General features: G+C 43.5%; 1 long non-coding RNA gene across 2 annotated transcripts; it reads left to right on the top strand.

Moving 5' to 3' along the window:
- Nucleotides 1-333: 333 nt before the first annotated feature.
- On the top strand, nt 334-11,288 carry LOC142161488 (uncharacterized). Of its 2 annotated transcripts, XR_012693409.1 has the most exons (3): nt 334-432; nt 8,193-8,338; nt 10,442-11,288. It is a non-coding gene; the product is annotated as an uncharacterized LOC142161488 (long non-coding RNA). The 2 variants fall into 2 exon arrangements; XR_012693408.1 differs by having other exon boundaries at nt 8,193-11,288.
- The last annotated feature ends 13,971 nt before the right edge of the window (nt 11,289-25,259 follow it).

Here is a 25,259-nt window from a genome sequence, read left to right as displayed (position 1 = left end):
GTGTACCGACCCGGCTGTGTTACCAACTATTCTCTGGATCTCCCTCTGGCACCGTATACCTGATACCTCCTGTGTACCGACCCGGCTGTGTTACCAACTATTCTCTGAATCTCCCTCTGACACCGTATACCTGATATCACCTGTGTACCGACCCGGCCGTGTCTCTGGACTCATATCCTGCTACGCACCCATTGGCTCCGTGCATCTACCGGTTACTGCTCCAGACCTACAACACCTGGAATTAACGGTTAGTGCCTGTACTTGCACCGCTTTGTCGAATTGCCTGTCTACCTTCCATTACTTAGAACTTTCTCCCTTACGTCAGTAGGCTAATCTGGGGGCCGCGACCTGCGGTTCTTCGGCAGCAAAGTCCACACTACCTTGCGGTGGTTCTTGGTGAAGACCGGAAGGCCGTTAGACTCCGCGCCCTAGGTAAGCCTGTGCAAATACTGACTAAGGCATCAAAATCGTAACAGCTGCTGATTATTATGTATATATTAGTCCCATGCTAGCTTTACCATATCTTGAAATTTTTTGGAATTAGAAAGTCTCGCTGGAAATCTCCATTGCTTGTGCTTTCCCAATGAGACTTGCCTATCTATTTGTATCCAGATCATGGCATTGTCAGAGAGACGAATTGGTTCAATGCCAGTTGATAATGTTTTATTAGCTAGCAGGTGTGAGATCAGGAAATAGTCTATGCAGGACAATGTATTATGAGCTGCCGACAAACATGTATATTCTAAGTCCGTTGGATGCTTAACTCTCCAAATGTCCACTAAGCCCAATTGGTCTGAGATATACTTTATGCTAATTTGGCTATCTGATCTTTTTTGTCTTGGTGAAGCTGATCTATTTAGATGTCTGGACCACATTAAAATCTCCACCAATTATGAGGAGTGAATCTGAGTATGTATAAAGTTTGTTAATTAGTTATAAAAAAAAGGCTTGGTGTTAAGCTGAGAGTCAGTACACAAACTCACAGAACTAGTTGGTGGAGGTCTTCACCTTTAGCAGCCGCCTTTCCCATAGAGCTTTATACGCTAACCAGTAGTCAGATGCCCCCGGGACTTATCTCCAGATAATACTAAACCGTAGCTGCAGGCCAGGAGGCAACGTAGAAGGCAGCGAATGGTCAAACAAAAGCCAAGGTCAGGGGTCACTTGCAAACAGGAATAATCGGGAAACATGCCAAAGGTTGGGGTCACAAGCAATATAGCGGGGTCTAAGGTACAGGCAAATTGAATCAGGGTCACAGGCAGGGGTCATACACGGCAAAGACAGTCCAAAAAGGGTATACACCAACAGCACAGGAGCAGGCAAAAAACTGGAAGCTATAACCGGCAGGGAGGCTAAGCCCTTCCTGCCTTAAATACAGGAAACAACCAATGAGAGCCTAGCTCTTTAATTGCGCCCAGACTGTGCCACTGATTATATGAATTAGCCCGCATAGTGCCGGGACGCGTTGCTGAACTGATTAGCGTCCGACCATTGCTAAGGCGGCTGGCCCCGGAAGTGACGTCCCGGTCGTCATAGCGACGGCCGGGACGCAGGTGAGAGAGTCGCGGCGGTAACACTTGGTTTGTGCGTTCGGGGCATGAACATTACATATTACATATTTAGTTTCTTCAATGGTGACAATCAGTACAACAAATCTCCCATCTTTGTCAATTATTTTATGATGAATGTCTACCTTGAGATTTTTCTTAATCAGAATTGCTACCCCTCTTGATTTCCTATTGTATGAAGCATACACCAGAATCTTATATCCTAACATTGTCAGTTTATCATGTTCTGCATCATTCAAATGCGTCTCTTGAAGCAAAGCTATATCTGCTTTAGCCTTATTAAGATATGTCAGTAGCTTTTCCGCTTAATAGGTGAGTTAATACCTCCCACATTCCATGAGCAAAATTTCAACGCAGACATTTAACTCTCATACTTTTGCGTTATAATTGTTGGGCTGAGGACTCTCTTAATTAAAATAGGGCATGTTACCAGGGGAATCTTGATCGGACACTTTTTTTTTTTTACATTATATAGAAAGACAACTATCTTTGGGAGAAGATGGGGATAAATACAAGGAGCATAACAATACATTGACCTGTTATGAGTCGCAAAAACATCCTCCATAGCCCCCGAAATCCTTCGGGTGAGGAGAATTGAACTGTCTGGTTGGTGTATTGTCAGTAGGGGAAATGAAAAGAGAAACAATAACAAATAAAAATATAAAAGTCCAATCAACATTAAACCTCGGAAGTGAACTTAGTGAAGGAGGGAGGGAACCCACTCTGTTTGTGGGGAGAGATACTAACACAACTATAATAATATATTGCATTGGGATTAAATCTTAGCTATGCAACCCAGGCAACGTATAGTTAAAGATAATGTAAAAGGTGTATAGTAAAACAACCGCAGTATCGATACAAAATCTAGAACCAGTAAACAATAATGTATCAATATCACAACAATATCATTACCAATGGTCCAGCATTATTGAATAAAACATTCTCGATTAATATATTCTTCGGCCAGATTACAACAGTCAGTATCGTAGTAAATCTGAACAACCCTAGGGTCAGCTCCGTATAACCAGGTCAGAATATGCCTACAATACTTCTCGGACTGCAGAGTAACTTTGCCAGACAAGAAAACCAAAACAAAACTTACATATGCCATAACAAAAATGAGGTCAGAAAGGCATATTTACACGTTCGGGAAACCAACTACGGCTTTTCTCAGTAATAGTGTCCGACCGGTGAATATCAACGATAATCTCAGGATCCAATCAGTCTTGTTGGCCTGGTGACTCAGCTTCCGCATCCAATTCTCTCAAAAAGGCCTGTGCATCTCCTGCCGTCATAAAGTCTTTATTTTCTTGGCCATCAAAGATCCTCAGACGTGCAGGGTATATAAGAGCAAACTTTCTCCCCTTCTTCACTAATGCAGAACAGACTGTGGAGAATTCTTTCCGTGCTCTAGTGACTTCTGCCGAGTAGTCTTTAAAAAGCAATAAACGAGAACCTACCCAGCTCATCGATCTTGTTGTCTTGGAAGCTGACCAGAGAGCATTTTTGTGCATGTAGTTAAGGCCCTTAATACCATGCGGGGTCGTTCCTTCATGTTCTCTCTTGGTGGCCCCAGTCTGTGCGCACATTCAATTTCTATGTTGGTGAATTCCTCACTTATCCCCAGAATCCGGGGTAGCTCTTTGGAGACAAATGACATGAGAGCCTTGCCCAAGCCTGTCGCTTCCAACTACGCAACATCGCCCGCATACGTCCTTTTCTCTCTCAGGATGCCACCAAAACTATCATCCACGCACTCATCATCTCCTCCTCTTTGGCCTCTCCCACTCCCGTCTCTCCCGCCTCCACTCTATACTCAATGCGGCCGCAAAACTCATCTTCCTCTCACGCCGCTCCTCCTCTGCCTTGCCTTACACTGGCTCCCCTTCCCCTTACACTGGCTCCCTTTCCCCTACAGAATCCTTTTCAAACTCCTCACCACCACTTACAAGGCTCTCTCCAACTCTACTGCCCCTTATATCTCTAACCTCCTCTCCATTCACACTCCTGCCCGCTCCCTGCGCTCGGCCAACGACTGCCGCCTCTCCTCCACTCTTATCACTTCTTCCCACTCCAGAATCCAAAACTTTTCCCTTTCAGCCCCCCTTCTCTGGAACGACCTCCCTCGTTCCATCCGTCTCTCTCCTACTCTGTGCTCCTTCAAACGTGCACTCAAAACTCACCTCTTCCTCAAAGCCTACCAACCATCTACTTAACCCCCATCTCCTCCCTTTAGCTTGTCCTCCCTTCTCTCCTCTTGCCTCAACTGGCTCCTCTTGTGCCTGGTCTGTTTACCCTCCCTTAGGATGTAAGCTCGTATGAGCAGGGCCCCCTCCCCTCCTGTCTCCATACCTGTTCTTCCGCTCCGTCTTTATTGTATATGACTGGCCGGAGTTTCTGAAGTATTGGTACTTTTTGTTCATTGTTCTGTATGGTTTCACCATGTATAGTCTACTGTTAGTACTGTGTGCGGCGCTGCGGATACCTTGTGGCGCCTAACAAATAAATGATAATAATATTGAGAGCTGGGCATTTAATTGCTTCAGGCAGGCCCACAAGGCGTAGATTACTTCTCCTAGATCTATTCTCCAGGTCATCCAGCTTATTTTGCATTTGCTTTTGTGTTTTAAGAAGAGAAGCCGTAAGAGTCTTATGGCCTTCAATTTCGTGCATATTTTCTCCAATTCGCAACTCATTCACTTGAACCTGCTTAGCGGCTTGATACACCTGTTCTTTAAGCTCTTGTATAGCCGCTGTAAGGGTGTTCATCTGTTCTTGCATTAATGGTTCCATAGTCTCCCTGATGGCCCGTTCAACAGAATCATAAGAGAGGGTTGGTGTATCTGCCACCTTTTGGCTAGATTGTGGTGGAGATGGAGGGCTGGCAGCCGTTTGGTTATCATTGGTGTCTTTGTCATTCGGCTTATTGCCCTGGCCAGTGTTCCTCGCTCCTCCTCTTTTGCGTTCAGATTCAGTGTGTTGTGGTTTCCCACGCGTGGATGAATTAACGTATCTATCCATTGCTAACGATGAATGGTAGGAATCAACTTTTCAAGCCGATGATTTTAATATGATCCCAAATACTAGTAGACAGAGTGGGTATTAGTCCCTCCAAATTACATCCAGGCTTTACCTCTCGGGTAACAATAGGCAAGTTACTATGTAATTCTTATATCTTATATAGAAAGGTTGAGGAAACAGAACAAACTTCCTGCCAGTAATATTAAATATTTTCTGTCTGCTGAGCCCAAGTAAAAGGTTTGTTGCAATAACTCCTGCTGCCACTAGATGGAGCTTATCTTCTGCAAAACTCTCTGCTGTTGGATAGACTACAGGCTGCACAATACTCAGTTAGCAGATACAGTTTCACCAACAAATGGACTTTCAGGTGGCAGAGCATCAAACTGTATGTAAGTCACCTCTCCCTCCTTTCTTGTTTTGTTATGCCTTTACCTTATATGTACCTTGATCTTTATTTTTTTCCTTTGCTTTTTTTTCTCCTTTCCTGTCTTCTCTGACAGCGGGGAGACTGTGCCTTCCTATTCAGGGACCTGGAACACTGCGGAGTCACTGTCCAGCGCTGGAGTGTCCCAATTCCCTTCCTCTCTCTTGTCGGGTCTCTTGTTTTCTTGTTAAACGACCGGAGCCTCTCTCATTTGTGTCCGGCCATATTGGCTTGCAAGCCACGCCCCCTAAAATGGCAACGTTTTTAAAGGCAAAACATTTGTCCAGCATGATAATTTGAAGGGTAGTATACCTGTCTAGTGGAGCTTACAATCTTTGTTTTGGTGCCAAATACACAGGGAGACAAAATTTATTTTCAAAGTAGCTTATTCAAACCTTGCATTTACAGTGTGTCTCACAGTGCATGCCATTGTCTCAACCTCTGTGCTATTCATCTTAGAAAAGTGGATTTTCCTTATCTTGCATCACTATGGATCTGATCAGTTTCTGAGTGACAAATTAGGAATTAGATTAAAAACTGTTTTTTACTGATTGGTTTATTCACACATAAGATTGATTGTAGTTTTATCCTAAAATAGAATACAACTTTTTTTTAAAGGACCTATGCCTAAAATTGACACCATAAAAGTAAAATACATTGTCAGAGTTAACCGACGTTACACGGCAGGTCTGTTAGAAAGTAAAGTATTTTCTCCTCATGGCACTACAGTACAGACAGCTGACTCTGCTTCCACACAAATAATATAAAATATCCTGATGGGATATAATGCAAGTCAAAGAGATAAGGCTGCAGGCTTATTGTGATATCACTGGCACCACTCCTGTGCATGAAACAACCAAACCACACAGTGTATTTCAGCAAAGCAAGTTTGCAAACCTGTCATTCTCTATCTGTCTTTTAGGGAAGCAGCTCCTTCCTAACATGGAAGTCTACAGCATATGAGTGAAAGAGAGCAAGGTGGACATTTTGCACGTTATTCAGCTCTGTAATGCACTGTCTTTGAGATAAAAGGAGATTTTTTTGTATTGTTTTACTTTTTTTTACAATACCAACCGTAGAATAATTAAGTATGGGCAAACTAGCATTTCACTTTTCAAGTTGATTTGAAATACCTGAATATTAATTGTCCTTTTAAAATCATCCACAATGTAATTAATGTTATTTAAAAATACAGGTTAAACAGTGGAAATTACCTGTATGCTTAACATTTAATATACTGTTTGTAACATTGATTTACTAAATATTGGTAACTCAATCCTATAATTACCACAAAAAAAAACCCAGTACAACCACTTTGTAGAAACATCTATACAAATTACATTTATGTTAACTCAACTGTGCCTAAACAGCAAAAGCATTCGGTTATATGCTAGAAAAGGGAGGCAGCCCATAGAACTTGCTACTTTTATAGTGATTATACAGTGCATTTTATAATTATGCTTAATAATGCATAAAAATATATATTTTTTGGGATTTACCTATCCTATGACAATAAAGCATCTTTCATCATGAGTCTTTTTAATTGTTGAAATGTAAAATAAAGTTATTTTTCTATTCAATTATTTTTAATGTATTGTTGTTTTTCTTTAAGGCACTTCAAATATTTTGAGCATTAATTACAGTGGTTCTTACCTGTATTTTCAGACAGTCACAAGAAGTAAAAGAGAAGGCTATAAGCGGAACATTGTTAAAATGATTAGTTTGTGCATTCAGTAACTTACCATCACGAAGTTATCTTTACTAAAATCTGGTAGCCAATAGCAACACAGATATAAGCTGATATAAGCTTCTAATCCCCTGGGAGGGTCCTTTGTTGTGTGCAGTTCTGCTATCAGGAGAATCGTGTATCCAAACGAAGGCTCAGTATACTGAATACCTCTCACTCTTTACCCACTCTACCTAACCCTCCCCTTTATTACCCACCTTCTAGACCCCTTTCCCACCACCATTTCATTTCACCACGGTTTCTTTTTCCATCCGTTTTGTCCTGTTTTTTATATTTCGCATATCTCACACATACATATCACACACATCCTGATCGCACACATCCATATCACCTACGACCCGCTTCAGGCGCGGGCTGGCATGTTTCGGCCAGGGGGGCGCGGCCGCATTATGTGCGCTGACGCGGCCGCATCGGATGCGGCCGCCGGTGATGTTGATAAATTATTTCATCCACGGGGTGGGGATGGGGAGACGCGGCCGGCCCGAACAGCCGTTAGACTGAGCGGCCCGGGTCCCCGCTGCCCCCCTGTCCCCTGGTACAGCCCGCCTCTGACCAGCTCATATCCCACATTGCCATACGCTCCCATTGTCCTTCACGGACATAAGCCATGCCCCGCCCCAAGTTCCCTTCCACCCACTGCTCATTGCTCGCCTTACAGAGGGTTAGGCCCCATCATATACGATCCTATTCTGCCATCCCATGTACCGGACACACTGCAGGTAGATTCAGGGCCAGCTAGGGATAGGAATAGCACAGAAAGGGTTCATTTCCACCTGCCTGGACCGCTCCCTGAGTACTCAGGCGGGTGGAGGAGGATTCTGTTCTGCAGTAGGTTGGGGGCCAGACTATCAGTCGCTAGGGTAAATGCCTCCACAGTCCATGTCCCCGCTACTGTTTTCGCTTGAAGGGTATAATGAGGCCACTGCTCCTATGGACATGGCGTCACCCTCCAAATCCAGGGCAGTCGCAGCAACATCCATACATAGCTCCTCCATCACCACCATTTCAGGGTCAAATATAGGGCCAGCCCTCCCCCTACCAGCCACATCACAACACCTGTACCAGGGAGATCTATGGCCCTTTCCCCCCGCTGCGTTAAGGCAAACGGCCACCTCTATTTGGTCACTACCCTACCCCTCACCAGACGCACCCAACCCTGCCATCATCAATATCATATGGTTGGCGCCATACCCATCACCCTCGGGACAATATGCTCATTACTATTCCCACCCATAATTCCCCAGTCCGGGCTTTTACTCCATCCCAGATGCCCGGGGCAGAGTTTGCAACCCCAGGCTATGTTGACTCGGTGGTGCCACCCCCACCTGGGTTCTTACAGTTTCCGGAGGTACCCACACAGCCCCACCAGTCCTCTCGACAACAAGTCTACTTTCTACAGTTGTTGCAAATAGTAACAATGTTTCTCATTCAGTTCTGCAGGTAGAGCTCCAGCCCCCGGAGGCACAGCTACCCGCTATAGAGGCAACGCAGACGGGGACTCCTGCTCCATCCGATACTTCTCATCCTACTGCTAATGATCAAGAGTTGGTTGCAGACAGGACACCCCAGACACTGTTGGTGAGTATGAATGCTTTGCTTCCGCACGTGCTAACACACCCAGCCCACTCCTCTTCGTCACCAAACACAGGTCCCCGTAAGCATATAAAGATATTGAACAACCACTTTAAAGGGAGCAAAACTAGGAAAGTTGTAACAGCCAAACAAATAAATAAAACACAAACAGGTGCCCCCATGATCAGTTGTGAGAACACGGCGCTTCGCCCTAGTATTAGGCATAAAATTAACAAAGGGTTTTGTCAATTTATTTGAGCTCACCAATTCAGCCCAAAAGGAGCTAGCAGCAGCAGGAACAAAGAAAGGCATAAGTATCGGTGCACATAAGACCTTCCCAAACTGGCTAAATGGCTATTGCGTCTCCGCGGCGTGTTATTTAGAGACCAGGCCAGCTGCTTGTATAGAGGTGTGGAAATACCTGCATCTCATTAACAAAATGTTTTTAAAAGAACGGCCAGGAACATGGCGCCCGTGCAACAAACAATTCAGGGAAAAAGTTAGTGGCTGGACAGATATCCCATTAGGCCACAAAGATGTCAAGATTTGGTTGAAGTTAAATCGAGCAGGTATGCCTTCAGAACAGGGAGCACAGACATTGCGGTTTCCCCCAACGGGGAGACGTAGCGCTCCCCAGTACTCTAGGAATAGGTGCTTTGCATTTAACAACTCAGCATGCAACAGAGATGGTGCTTGCCGATACAGGCACATATATGCTCCTACTGTCGCGGAACCCACCCCACTAAGGACTGCCCAAAAAATAGCAAAGGAACCGGCCGAGACCGCGGCAATCCAGGAAGTAACTTGTAAGGCTTATTCCCCTATACACCTCCCAGTAATTAACATATGGCTACGTCTTTACCCCAAAACTGAGGAGGCTTCCTTTCTGTTCTATGGCTTTAGAGACGGTTTCAAACTACCCATCAAAGGGAAAATATCCACAGGGATAATCAAAAATTTACGATCAGCCCTCCTCCACGAACACATTCTAGTCCGACAAGAGGTTAGCCTCAGATGCATGTCAGGCCCGCATTCTCCCCCTCCCTTACCTGACCTAGTTATTTCTCCAGTCTAAATGGTTCCTAAGAAAAACGTCGGAAAGTTTAAGCTCATACAGCATTTATCCCACCCCCCCGGTAGCTCCGTAAACGATGCCATTGATCCTGCAGTCAGCACCGTAACCTATCAATCTTTTGACAAAGCACTGGCACTCATCAAAGGGTTAGGGCTAGGTGCGTTAATTAATTAGATATCAAGTCCGCTTTTTGGTTACTCCCGCTTCACCCCTCATCTTTTAAATTCACTGTTAGCACGGCTGGTGGTGGCATTATCAGAGATTACCAACGATACATACGAGTCATTACTTTTCAGCACAGCATTCTCTATGGCATATGATGGAGCTTTCAGGGTTAGCAAGCTCGTGGCGCGATACAAATAAAACGTTGCTTCTTCACTACTCACAAAACATACCATTTGTTTACCATCGGTTATTAAATGTAAAATATCCAGTTCCAAAACCGACCATATTGGAAGGGGCCATTGGCTAGTGTTAGCAGCCCAACACAATCTCAGTATCTGCCCAGTCACTCTCTGCCAGAAATTTGCCCAATTACGCCCTCAAAGTTCCACGTGGTTAGCGCACAAAGACGGTTCTCCACTTACCAAGTTTAAATTCTGTGCCCTTTTGAGAAGATCGCTAGCACATGTCGGCTTAGACCCCGCAGCATATGGCACGCATTCATTTAGGATAGGGACAGCTACTGCTGTGGCCATGGGCGGTGAGATTCAATCGTTAGGGCGGTGGAAATCTGACACATACAAAAGGTACATAAGACCAGCAAATTAATATCCTTTCGTATACTGTTGTGTCTCTTCTCTTAGCAGCGACCCAAGGCTCCTATGCCTGCCGCTTTCAGCGGGGGCACGAAGGGATTTTTCCCATTTTCCTCCTTGGATCAAGGCCTGATTCGTGGTGTGCCTCCGAGGTTTTATGGGATTTTACTTCGTTTGGTTCAAAGCTTCCTCCCTTTCTCTTTCTATCTTTCTGTGTCTATTTCTAAGCGTCCAGTCATGTGAGTTAACCCAGTTATGTGTTTTTTTTTGTCCTAGGCACCTCCGTAGACATCAAATGGATATTGAAGAGAGGTATGAAATGGCAGGCCCTTATTCCCACGTTAAGCCAGGAAATAGGTACCCACGGAAGCCCTGACATTTTAGTTATACATTTGGGGGGCAACAATGTGGGGTCATGCACATCTTTGGCTCCCATTATACAGATTAGGGAAGGTCTGGAAGAAATTGCCATGCGGTGGCCAGGAATTCTAATGTGTTGGTCAGACATGATACCACGTTTATCTTGGAGGTCTGACATATCCCCCATAGTCATGGCGCACATTGTCAAGAAAGCTAACAAGGCCATCGGATGAATGCAAAGGAACTTAAAGGGAATAGTTATAGAGCATCCCCTACTTTCTACCAGAGCAGCCCACCTTTTCACAACAGATGGCGTTCACCTGTCAATTGAAGGGGCATGGTTATTTTTAGAACAGATTTTCTTGAAGCTTTTTTTTTTTTTTGGTGGTGGGCCATGACCCCCTAAGGCTCCCGGCATTTCTTATTTGGTAGAAGAGCAGCTCAGGCAGCAACCAGAGAGCATATGGTGCTAGTTTACCTGTATTCTTAGGCCATACACCTTTCAAAGTCACTAGACTCTTGGACCTCTAGCGAGGAGGACCCCTTGACCTGCTGAGCGGTCGCACGCCACTGTCACATCAAGAAGGGTAGTATACACTTCTAGAACATCTTAGCACAGGTCAATAGATGAGGTATAGCCTGGGTTGGGGGTACAAATGTCTGTCCTTTCCACCTTTATTGGTTTTGCTGATTGTGGCTGACTGCCGCCACCATTAGTTCATTTATGTTTGTTTCAATAAACTATCTTCTTTTCCAACTTTAATTATTGTCTTGTCTTTATTGGTTTATAGAATTGTAATATATTCTAAGTCTGTGTCAGGGAAGTGTTCGAAGGTATATCAACTGTATTCATTTTATACTTTTTTATGATTTTGGTCAGTTGAGTTGAAGAGGAGATAGTATTATTGTCATATACAAACAAACTTGACTGATTCATAGATCTAGTGATTTTTTTTTTAGGATTTTAAGATTAACTCTGGTGATCACAAGTCATTGACTGTGTATGCTGACATTACCTCTTCAGCTGTGATGATCATGTGTCATCATTAATTTAAGGTATGCTTCTCTCCTGACCTGATTGGATCTTTGGAGTTTAAAAGTCCCTCCTGTTCTATGCAGCTGTGTCAGTGATAGAGTTTCGCTCTGGAATTCTTCAGTTTTCTGATTGCAACTTAAACTGTGGCTCTATTATCCCAGTTAATGGCAAACAAAAACTTCTAACTCTGTACACTGGCAAATAGCATCAAAAGACCAACTCAACATTCTGGAATCATGCTCACTGTGAGTAAAGCATTTTAAACATTGGTCAGCTGGCTGGGAAGGAAATCTTTCTGTATTACTCTGCCTGCTGATTACAGTACTGAGGGGGCTCTAGCTCATCTCAGTTGTGCTTGTACTTTTGCTGTCTCTAGGTAGAGCAGGAATATTGGATATTTTCCATTACCAAAATTACATCCTGTGAGTACTTTTTCTACTTCTACTAATCAGTGATTAATTATTCTGTGTTAAGTACTACAGACTGCTAGTGTCTCTGGAGATTATTTATTCATACAGCTGTAAGATACTGCTATTACTAGAGACTTTGTTCTGTGTTTACAATTTAGTAGCAAGCTGTGTATTTACTGTATATGATCATCGGTTTCTATGGATGTTTGTGTTATATTCAATTAAAGTCACAGATGTCTGAACTACTCTAATGCTTCTTTCATTGAATTACCTAATATGATTTAAAAGTAGAAAAACAATAAACAAATGGTTAAGTTCAGAGCATATTTGACTTTTATTAATAAACAGGCCAGGATCAAGAGCCAGGGAACTAAGGTGATTGCTTTAGGTCTTAAACTGCCAAAGGTCCAATTTCTATACAAATGTGTTAAAGATACACTGATTTCACTGAACTGACAATATTTTTGTATTATTTGTAATTGCATTATTGTGAAATTTATATTGACTTTTTCTCTGATAGGTAGTTCGTTCTTTTGTTAATATTTTGGAACTGTGGTTTGGAGTAGTGCATAAAGATGGAGGTGATGGAAGGAACATGCATGATCCTTTTGCCTCGGCCTCACATTTTGTTGAGATATCCATCTTAGCTTATAAACCCATTTGTCTGTAACACATGGAATGTTACCTTTTAATAAATGTTACCTTTTTATCTTTGCATTGTACAGCTTCTTTAAACACTCTGTTGAAAAAAATCAAAAGTATCATAGCAAGATAATAAGTTCAATTCAAGTTTAGTTCTTTAGATGACTTATATATGTTTTTGTTAGAAATAGTGTTTAAGATGCTTTAATCTTTGGGGGGCATGGCTTAGCTGCCGAGATGGACAGTTGTTTTGTTAACTGCTCCATCTTTGAATCGTGTGTCTTTCTGGGACTTCCAGCCTACATCTACTCGTAACTATAACCAAATAACATCAGCTGGAAGAGGGTGTTTTATTCTACATTTAACTGTTATTAGTTTCGAGTTTGCTACTCCTGGAGGCTTAAAAACTATATTATATCACTGCCAAGTGTATTTGACAGTTATGAAAATAACTGTCACGGTCACTAGGAGTCTCGACCCACAATCTACCAATAGTTGAATTTACCCACCAGAGCAACTGAACCCGTACCTATGGCGTCACACTCACTTCCTAAAGTTTCTGCAGATTTACACAAGATTCTCTAACATATTAAGTCCTTATCCACCAAAAAAGATAGATTGGACTTGGAACATAAAATGCAAGACACAATATCCACTGCCATCTCCAGCATCCATACAGATATCTCACATCTAGCAGCAAGACTTATTTCTTTGGAAGAGGATAGAGACGCCTCTAATGAATATGTTGCTAAGTTACAAGAGGTGATTGCATACCAATTCTCCGAACTCAGAGATCTTCGGGCAAAAGTAGATGATCTTGATAATCAGGGATGCCGCAACAACCTACGAATTAGGGGGATACTGGAAGACGTTTCTCCCCAGGGGATTGTAGATATCCTTACAAAGATCTTCAATGAGGTGTTGAAACTTGATCCATCAAACTGCATAATTTTTGATAGAGTCCATAGAGCCCTGCACCCCAAAGCCCTCGCTATAGAAAAACCAAGAGACATAATTTGCAGATTGCATTTCCACACCCAAAAAGAAGAAATCTTGAAGAAACCTGGACAACATTGACTTTAATGGTAATAGAGTCCAGATATTCCAGGATCTCTCCTGGCACACTTTACAAAAGAGATGCTCTCTAAGACCTCTAACAGAAGAGCTCCACAAACGCAAAATAAAATATCGATGGGGATTCCCTTTTTGTCTATTCGCCAACTGTGATGGGAAACAGGCCCTACTAAGAGACCCCACAGATCTTGATACTTTCTGCTCGACTTTGAATATAGCTTAGATACCCTTGCCAGAATGGCAGGTAAGCTCATCTAAGCTCCGACCTCCACCGCTCCCGCAAAGGGAGCAATGGCAACAAGTCCGTCACCCAAGCAGAAGTCCTAGAAATGTTCTGACCCGTGACTTTCTTGCTACACCTTGAATTGGAAAGTGGTTTTAGTAGTCTACCTCTTACATATCATTCATAATGTTCTAAGGAGCTCTGAACTTTTGGAATGTTTAGACTTTATTTGATATGTTTGCATAGTTAAACCATATTCATATCTGTTTTCTGTTGCAGATATATTGTTGCCCCGTAGTTAATATTCCAATATTTAAAAGTCTCTCATGATTGTACCTTTGTAGTTTGCAGTAGTGTCTGTACTCAAGTGCTATTACATATCAAACACAGATTTATGCTTAGGTTACTTACTTTTATCTAATTTCATTCAAATAATTATTTTTCAGTTTCAGTGTTTACAATAGACTTTGTATTGTAAAATCTTGGGAGGGCGGAAGTCGCCTTACCCTTGTTCTATACACCACTTGATTTTTCAGACCTGTCACCATGTATTGGATTGACCCCCACATGGTCCACAGGTGCCGTACATTGTACTTGTTTTCATGTTTTTTCCTTTGTTAAATGTTTCTTCCCTCTTCTTATATTCCTGTGCATTCCTCATTATGTTCCTCTCCACTCTATTCCCTTCTCTCTTCTCTGCCACCACCAAACTCCTCCTGTCTTACAAAGACACTCTACCCAGATCCCCCCCTAAGCAATGATGCCAGTTAATAATGTTTTAGGGAACCATTTTACTTCAGGGCACCCCCTCAAAATATACTCCATTAATGCCAAAGGCTTAAATATTCCTGAAAAATGGTCACAGGCATTACATTCATTCTAATCAGATCGGGCTGATGTGGTATTCATCCAAGAAAGTCACTTCAAATTAGATTCAGCACCCCTTTTGTGGTGCTATTTATAATAATAACCCTGCAGGGAAAACAAAGGGCATCGCGGTTTTACTATCTAAGTCTCTTCAAATCTCGGATATATCAAACCACTCCTTTGACGAGGGCAGAGGTTTTCTTGTGAAATGTAAGATCTTTCATCAACAATTTACATTTATCAATGTCTATGTACCAAACATTAACCAGGCATCCTTTCTAACAGCAACCCTGAACCACCTCCTGAAAAATGGTCACAGGCATTACATTCATTCTAATCGGATCGGGCTGATGTGGTATTCATCCAAGAAACTCACTTCAAATTAGATTCAGCATCCCTTTTGCGGTGCTATTTATAATAACAACCCTGCAGGGAAAACAAAGGGCATCGCGGTTTTACTATCTAAGTCTCTTCAAATCTCGGATATATCACACCACTCCTTTGACGAGGGCAGAGGTTTTCTTGTGAAATGTAAGATCTTTCATCAACAATTTACATTTATCAATGTCTATGTACCAAACATTAACCAGGCATCCTTTCTAACAGCAACCCTGAACCACCTCGAACCACAATTGAAAGGTGTAGTGGTATTTGAAGGTGATTTGAATTGGACCCTGGATCCGACTTTAGATACTTCGGTGGGAGATCCGAGACATCCGGGTAGTACATATCGCAAAGTAAGGTGTGCTTTCCATTACTTCCAGCTGGTAAACTCCTGGCTTCTTAAACACCCCTAGACCGAGACCACACCTTTTATTCACACCCCACACAACATACTCCAGACTAGACTATCTTCTAGTTAGTCACAAACAACTTCACTTGATTCGACAGACAGACATCGACCAAATAACTTGGTCAGACCACGCCCCAGTGTCCCTTATTATGCATATTCCTTTTAATACCCCCAATCAATGGATGAGGAGACTTAACAAGTCCCTTATGTATGACACCTACTGCAAAGACCAAATAGGTGCCGCTATAGAAGATTATATCACTCATAATGATTCCACTGAAATATCTAAAGTTACCATCTGGGAGGCTCATAAATTTGTCTTATGAGGAAATATCATCCAATTAGGATCGAAGGTCAAAAAAGAAAAAAATGTTCTAAAAGACTAATTAACATTAGAGATTTGGAAATTACCCATAAATCTTCTCTGGCCGGGGGAAAGTTACGAGAATTGATGAACACTAGGACGGCTCTTAATAAATTACTAGGTGACAGAATGAAATTGGCACATGACAGATGCAGATATAAATACTTTAAATGGGGTAACAAACCTGGCAAAATGTTAGCTCAGGCATTAAGATTCCAACGTGCTGCCTTTTTTATCCAGTCAATAAAAGATACAAAAGGGAGGGAGAACCACTTGACTGGCTGGGGACATAGCATCAGTGTTCCATGCCTACTACTCTGGGCTATATAATATAGCGAGTTCTCCTCCTCTGAGAGATTCAGATCTAAAAACGTGAACAAATTAGAGCTTATCTCAAGAAATGCAATTTTCCTACGCTTTCAGAACTGATAGGGAGATGCTAGACCGACCTTTCACTATACAGGAACTAAAAGAAGCCATTGCTTCCACACCAACTGGAAAAAGTCTAGGGCCCGATGGATTCACTATTAGCTACTACAAGATGTTCGGCCAGATGTTAAATCCCCTCCTTCTACGGGCTATGAATGAGAAGTCAGGCTTCTCCCGACAGTTCCTCGAAGCACACATTACAATTATCCCTAAAGATGGAAAAGACCCTTCCCTGTGCTCCAGTTATCGTTCGATATCCCTATTAAATGTAGATCTAAAAAATTTTGCGAAAATGACAGCAAACTGCCTGAAATCCTCCTGGACCTAATACATAGTGACCAAGTAGGTTTTGTCCCAGGCCGTGAGCCACTAGACAACACCACCAACATTATTGACTTGATGCACCACATAAAAAATTCTCCTATTGTTATCCATTGACACTGAGAAGGCATTTGACAGGGTGGACTGGCAATTCCTCCAAGGGTGCTGGAGCACATGGGACTAGGTCCGATTTGTCTTCATAGAATCCTTTCCCTCTATAAGAACCCAACTGTGCGTATTAAGATTAATAGCTCTCTCTTTGAGCCATTATCCATTTATAATGGCACACGTCAGGGATGCCTGTTTCCCCGTTGATTTTTGTCTTATATATGAAGGCAATTGCCCAGTCGATTAGAAAAGTTCCAGATATTTCTGGGGTAAGGGTGGGGATGTCAGAGCACAAATTGGCTCTCTTCGCAAATGACCTATTAGCAAAGATAACCAATCCCTTAATCTCACTACTCAATTTAATGCTGGAATTTGAAAGGTTTGGGTCAATGTCCAATTTTAAAATCAACTATACAAAATCTATTTCTCTGAACCTCTCCATCCCATCGCTTGTTGCCGAAGGTTTTATAAGCTCATTCCCTTTCACCTGGCATTCCTCTCAAATTAAATACCTGGGGTACTGCTATCTGAAGACCTCTCCATCTCATACAAAATTAATTTTGTCCCATTGATCCCCAAATTTAGAGCAGACTTTGGCCGCTGGCGTTCTCGGGGCTTCTCATGGCTAGGGAGGATAAATATCAACAAAATGAATATTCTTCCAAAGATCTTATACCTTCTCCAAACCTTCTGATATATATTTCTCCCTGATTCCTCTTAGATCTTTAAAGATTGGTACGCAAATTTGTTTGGGCTGGTAAGCCACCTAGGTTTTGCCATGACATTATATATAGGCGGAAAACTCAGGGGGGCTTTCAACTCCCTCACTTTGCTAACTATTATCAGGTGGTACCTCTAAACAGGGTGAATGAGTGGACTAGAATGACACTCTTTAAACAATGGATTCATATTGAAGAACATGCATATGGGGGTCTCCACAACTATATTTCCCTAGTTGCCCAAACTCGCACACACTTCACATCCCACAATTGGGCCCACTCTTCAATGCTGGGCCAGACTCCGAACTTTTAAATTTATATCATCCCCACTATCGCCTCTTACTCCCCTGACTGCCAATCCTGACTTTACACCCGGACTCACACCAGGGACATTTGGAACTTTGGTACACAGACAAGACGCTTCAGAGTGGCCAGCTGGTGGTTAATGGGCGAGTACATGCCTTCTCTCTCTTACAGGACAGACTAGGCCTATCTGCTTCAGAGTTTTGGTCATACCTACAAATTAGACACTATTTACAATCGAAAGATGTTATGGAGGGCGCGAGTAGGGGTCTGACCGGCTTTGAGGAGTTGTGCTACGTCTCCACCGAACCCAAACATACAAAGATATACCAAATACTATATATATTATTGGTAACTTATACTCCAAATTACCTGTTTATGCCAGTACTTGGGACAGAGAATTGAGGAGAGAAACCTCTGAACAATTTTGGACCAAAGCTTTCCAATACACGACGGCGAGCTCCTCTAGCCTCTCTGTGGTGGAGACAAGATAAAAGGTCCTCTCCCGTTGGTACAGATGCCCTTCTCAACTTATCAAAATGCACCCTGATGTCTCGGAGTCATGTTGGAGATGTGGTTCTGTACCAGGAACCACCTTCCACATATGGTGGTCCTGCTCTGTGATAGCGACATTTTGGAGTAAAGTGAAAACTATTACAGAGAAGATTTTAGGCACCTCAGCCCCAGATGCCCCAGCTCCAGACTTCTGGTTAATTAGTACAAAAAAATCCTTACTTCGGCATCTATGTAATGCCACCTTAGCAGTTGTCCCAGTCCATTGGAGGTCTCCTGTGCCCCCTGACATACGAGAGTGGTTTAGACGGATTGACCTTTATTGGCTTATAGAGGACATATACTTCTCCAGCCAAAAGAAGGTCACTGAATATGCGGCAATATGGCTACGATGGCTTGAATTTAAAGAATCCACGTCTTACCGCTCTCTTAACGACTCGGGTTAACTATTCTCAGTTGAGATATGAATGGTGATAGATGCTTATGCAAGAGGTCACGTTACATGTAAGCCCTGTGGACACTATCTCTTTTATCTGGGCTTTATACACCTCAAGGAGTTACCCCCCTCATCTATCCACTCTTACCTCCCTTTTCTTTAACTTTTCTTCGTCTTCTTTTATGTCTGTGTCATTACATCTTTATATAATTGTTCTGTATTTGTATATTCATAAAAAACTAATTTATTGGGGCGTGGCCTGACAGTAATACTATGTAAACGTGGTGTCTTTCAGCTCTCCCTTGAGAGAGCGAAAATCGGTAACCACCGTCCTTGGTTGGCCTTTACAACGGCCCCTAATTCTTGCCTCCATGGGGGTGATGTCCCCTCAAGAAATTTGTGGGGTCAAATCGTCTCCCTAGTGGCTGTGATCCGTCTGAGCGCTTCTTGGGCCTAGCGGAGAGGAGATCCCCGGCCTCGAGTGATCCGCCATTGGAACCCACATTGTCGGGTTCTGTTTTGCCCGCAGCCCTCCCTCTTTTGGCACCCATTGCCTCTACTAAATTACCGGCCACCATATGCACCCTGGAAACCTGTGGGAGTTATCTGGAGGACGGGTCTGTGCGGCTGCGCTGTGCGAACTTGCGCCCCACTGAGACTGACACTCACCATACTTGAGCTGCGGCCCTGCTGTGGGTCCTTCTGCCGATCCCCTTGAGTCTTCTGGTCTGCATCTCATCCGTGGCACAGAAAGCCGGAAGTCTCCGGTCCGACACTGCGGCCGCACTTACAGTTCACGAGGGGTCCCTGGGACTGGGCTGACAGTGTGCCAGCTGCTTCAGAAACGCCTGCTGCGAGCACCGATCAGCGCCTATAACTGGGGCTTCCAAGCTACAGACCAACAGAGTGTCCAAGTATCCAGGCAGTTTATACTATGCAGGCTGACCGGCGACAGCAGGGAGTGCACCAAAAAAAAGGTTTCCCCCAGTCCAGCCCTCCTTTCTACACCCAGGCTATAGGCTGCCAAATATCCCAATCCACCTTACAGGATATCCTTCAGTCCCAGCTCTCACTTCTGCCACAACATCAAAGGAGGGAGGGGGCCGGTCGCAGGCCTACTATCCCTTATCACTTTGTTGAGGGCTGGTCCCCACCTGTGTGGAGAGTATAAAGATACAGACCTGCCCGGCCATCGGATCGGCCTACACGGCAAGTTATACATGGAGATGCAACAAATCTGACCGTGAAATGGGTGACCCGCCCAGGAATCTTTAAGCCCAATATCACCTGTATTGTTTCTAATATGGCACTCCCTGATTAGCCTGTTACTACGTTAACTACCAAAGATCTCAGATCCATCTTCTAAACTATCTAAAGTATCTAGTCTCATCTACACGCTTTTTGGGACTTGACCTCGCTATGGCCCCTAAAAGGCACAAGTCCACGAAGACGCCTTCTGCCGTACAGTTCTTCAAACCTCAATCCTCACCTTCTGTAGGGGCGGTCTCTAAACACAAAGGTCCAGAGGACCTGGTATCCAGAGCAACCTCGCCAGCTCCGATTCAGTCTACAGCCTCCTCAGTTCTGTCACAAATGGACCAAGATGCCCTAGTTACCATTAAATTTAAGCAATTAATGTTTGACTCGTTTAAAACCGATGTTCTATCTGAAATGAGCTCCTCGATTCGGGAAGTCAAGGCTCAAGTGACGGAAGTGGGTGGGAGAACTTCCCATATTAAAGACAAGATGCAGGAGCTGGTGGCATCTCATAATTCACTCATTATGTCCCATGAGAAACTGGAAAATTATGTCTTTGGGATGGCTGATAGGTTGGCTCTTGTGGAAGTCAACTCCCGGAGGAATAACCTAAAGGAGTCCCGGAGTCTATCTCCATTTCAGAGCTTCCAGACTTTGCTAAAAGTTTGTTCAAGAAACTTCTTCCTGAAGCCTCTGATGAAGACTTACTACTGGATCGTATCCACAGGCTGCTGAAACAGAGAGTGGGACTGGAGTCGGCGCCGCGTGATACGCTTATGCGGGTCCACTTCTACCATATCAAAGAAAGGATCCTACGAGCAGCCAGAACACAGGCAGCGGAAGAGGTCTTGCAAAACCTGCAATTGTTCCCAAACATTTCCCCAGCCACTGTAACTAAACGCCGCTCGTTCCAACCCATTACTAAAGCGCTTCGTGAGCATCAAATCCAGTATCACTGGGGTTTTCCAGTTAAACTTATTATCCAGCGCAATAACTCTACTCATGTGATAGCCGCAGTAGAAGATGGTATCCAACTTTTGCAATCCTGGGACATTCAAGCTTCAATGGCAACTTCAGCCTCATCGTCTTGATCTCGGAAAGGACTAGCTAAGTGTAGCTGGAGAAGGCCAGTTAATCTCTTTACTATTGCTACTACTTTTGCTTGAAAGTCTACCTCATTCTGAAGTGATTCAGCTTTACATTATGCCCTCTGGACTCTGTAGGGCCACCACCACCACGGATTTCGATCCTTACCTATATAACGATGTGAGATTCCTGCGGGAAGCTGGATCGTAGACCTCTGGTCGGTGAGCAGTTTCAGTTTCAGAGCTGATCGGGACTCTTTTAGTGTTTATATATAGGATTTCTTGCTGATATATTTTTCTCCTTTGATATTTAGATAATATCCTTATATAATAGGTTTGTTCAGACTAAGTATATCTTCTTTCAAGATATAGCAAGATTTTCTATGTTTCTAGTAATGTTAACTGTACAGGTGATAACCTTTTGTTTTGTTTTATGTGGTTTTCTTTTTTCGTTGTTCTTGTTCTTTGCCATTCAAATGTGCTACTATTTTGTGTGGGTACCCCGTTTCTAGGGCCATGTCCCCATAGTTACTGATTTTGCCGGATGTTTTCTCCCTCTGGCAACTACTTTAATCCTAATATTGAGGTTATTTATATTTGTTTTTGTGTCCTGTTATCCTTCCTCCCTTCCTATCCCTTTCCTTTCCCTCTTGGTCCCCTACCCTCCACAGGCAAGTACTTTTTTTTACTTTTCAATCCTAATACCTTATATGGTAAATTGGTCACCATCGTTTCGCTATACGCGCCTAACTCGAGACAAGTCCCTTTCCTTAGAACCACGAGATAGAACCTCACCAGGAATCATATTTCTCTTGCCACGGTGTTCATACTGTGTGTCTATGTATGGTGGTGATGTAGTCTTGTGAATATCAACCATTTCTTCATGAGTAATAGTCATGATTTCAGGAACCAGTTTAGCTAAGAAAGACAAGCCCTTGGAACACAGAGTCACCCAGGAATAAGCTTTCCTCCCACAAACAAAATACACATCATCAGGGAGAACATAAGGAGCAGTATGCCCATGAATTATATCACACAGAGTTTGATAAAACTACCCATGCCCAGTGTCTCCATTTGTTCTAGACACGTGTCGGCATTAATGACATTTTTACATTTATCTCTAGAGACTTTTCCAATGGATACCTTCTTATGCTTGGCTATACGCCCTAATCTGTGACTTCCATCAACGTTCCTGCTTAGTAGTGACCTTGTGAGTCTCCCTCTAAAATGAGTGTGGCGAGCCATTGTCTGATCTGATAGGTCAGCCTCCCAATTCTCCAGGCGCTTTGCATGAGATATGTTTAGGCACAGCAAAGATCTGCCTATGAAGTATTGTCGAAGCGTCAGACTAGGGGACCTAGTGTTATTGTACCTCCCTTCTATGGGCCTCCCACCCCTCAATTCGAGTATTTCAGATATGTTTAGAGGGAATGGCACTAGTCCTATATTATGCTGCCCTTGAGGCACGTGAGAGCACACCCAACACTCGGTTTGGTTTTGCACCTTACCCACCAGGGAGTGATAATCCTCCAAAGGATGCCCGCCTATATTCAGAGTACTGGGGGACTGGCATCGTTGGATGCATCTCTCTTCAACTAGGGAGTCGCAGAACTTGCAGATACAATACTCATCAGACAATAGCCCCTCACACTGCCTCCGAGTTCCTGAGCTAGCAGACCTTTTCATAACCCCTGGACCAAGTTTGATAATGGGCTGCTCTGAGTATCCTATTAACTTTTCTTCGGCCTCCATTTCATCCGTATCACTCCCAGAGCTCTCCTCCGTCCTCCATCCTCCTTCACAAAAATAGAATGTCCTAGAAAGAGTAAAAACAAGGAAAATCCTGGAACAAAAGAAAAACAAAAACCGCCACTCCATCGCTGGAAAGATAATTCTGAGGCAACGTCTCTGGTTCAGGTGTCTCGACTGCAGGCTTTAGGTCTCCCGGAACAGGCTCACAAGTGACAGATCTTGTCACGGGCACTAGGAGTCTTTACCCAGGGATCACCAGATGATGGACTTACCAGAGCAAGGATACATGGAAGGCGTTGGAAATACGCAGATTCTTAGGAACTAGAAGTTTGAAACAAACTGGATTTATCACTTGAATGATCCTATACGGACCAATAAAACAAGGAGCGAATTTCATAGATGGGACCTTCAAACGAATATTTTTGGTGGATAACCAGACACGATCTCCAATTTTCAGTGGTGGAATAGCCCGCCTCTTTTTATCTGCAAAAGACTTATATTTGGCAGATGTCTTCTTTAAACAGGTTTTGATCTGAGACCAAATATTTTTGAAAGTTTGACAAACAGTCTCTACAGCAGGAACTTGGGTGGGAGGGAGGGCAGGAAATTCCGGAAAAGACGGATGGTGACCGTAAACCACAAGCACTTGACTTTTTGAAGATGACTCCTGAGATCCATTTTCAATGTCCGAGGACGTCACGAACGCCCGATGAGGAGGAAGGCGTTCAGACTGAACCTTATCGCACAGATCCGTAGATGAAGGATCCTGTGGAGGGAGACCTGGTGGACCCGGTGAAATAGACGACTGCTGTATTTTGAATGGAACAACTTGAGAGAGACAACGATGATGACATTCAGTTCCCCAAGACGTAACTTGAGAAGTGTGCCAGTCAATCTGGGGAGAGTGACGTTGAAGCCATGGAAGGCCTAATACAATCGGACTTGTAGTAACAGGAAGAATTAGAAATGAAATTTCTTCTTGGTGTAGCACACCAATCTGAAGGGTTACTGGAGATGTACTCTGGGTGATGAGACCATTGATAATGCGTGATCCATCAATAGCAGTCACCGTAATAGGTGTATTCAGGGTAATCACTGGTAGGGACCATTGATTCACGAGGGATTCAGAAATAAAATTTCCCGCAGCTCCAGAATCAATAAGTGCTTGGGACTCAAAGGATTTGGTATCGAAGGAAATTGTAACATCAAAAGCACAGACTTTTAATTTCGTAGAACAAGGAGAGGACTCCAGGAACCCTAACCTCATCTCCCCAGTATTGGTTAGAGCCCGGCATTTCCTAGGACATGAATTGAGCATATGCGTGGAATCAGCACAATAGATACAAAGTCTATTTTTTACTCTTCGGTCCCTCTCCTCTGAAGTTAATTTGGAGCGACCTATCTCCATAGGTATCACCGGAGATGAAGCTGGGCGAAATTGAGATACCGAGCGAAGAGGCGCTTTGAAGGAAGTTACTTTTTCGAAATCATTCTCACGAAACCTCATGTCTACACGAAGGCAAAGGGAAATCAAATCATCCAAAGAGGAGGGTACTTCTTGTGAGGTCAGTGCGTTTTTAATTTTATCGGAAAGCCCCTGCCAGAAGGCGGCGATCAGTGCCTCAGCGTTCCACTGAAGTTCAGAGGCTAGTATCCGAAATTGATAGACGTACTGAGCTACAGTGCGAGATCCTTGGCGAAGACGGAGAATGCTGGATGCAGCGGAAATAACACAACCTGGTTCATCGAATACACTTCAGAACGTGGAAATAAATTTGGCACTATCCTGTAATAATGGATCGTTTCTTTCCCACAGAGGGGAAGCCCATGCGAGAGCTTGTCCAGAAAACAATGAAATAAGATAGGCCACTCTGGAACGATGAGTAGAGAAATTTTGAGGTTGGAGCTCAAAATGAACTGAGCATTGAGTAAGAAAGCCCCTACAGGTTTTGGGGTCTCCATAATATTTTGACGGAGTAGGCAGGTGTAGCGCGGAAGCAGTAGACACCTGGGATGGCACAGGGGAAGAAGATGACAACACGGCAGGATCAACAGTGGCTGCTACTTTTTGCACAGAAGTTACTTGGGCGACTAAAGTCTGATAACATAGCAGCAACTGTTGTTGACGAACATCTTGTTGTTCCATACGGGTAACCAGATACCGCAGCATCTCTATAGCTGTTGCTTCCGATCCTGGGTTTGTCATGGCCTGATCTTACTGTCACGGGCACTAGGAGTCTTTACCCAGGGATCACCAGATGATGGACTTACCAGAGCAGTATAAGTGGTAATATGGTACTCTGGTAGCGGGGTGATCACGGAACAGGAGACAGCAGATGGTAAGAGAATGCTTGTGGAAAGTCTATGACTAGCAGTACTGGTAATAAATAGATAACTGTACA

This window comes from Mixophyes fleayi, chromosome 6, assembly GCF_038048845.1.
Source record: "Mixophyes fleayi isolate aMixFle1 chromosome 6, aMixFle1.hap1, whole genome shotgun sequence".
NCBI lineage: Eukaryota > Metazoa > Chordata > Amphibia > Anura > Limnodynastidae > Mixophyes > Mixophyes fleayi.
The sequence above is the reverse complement of the archived record's forward strand: the minus strand, read 5'-3'. Positions and strand labels throughout refer to the sequence as shown.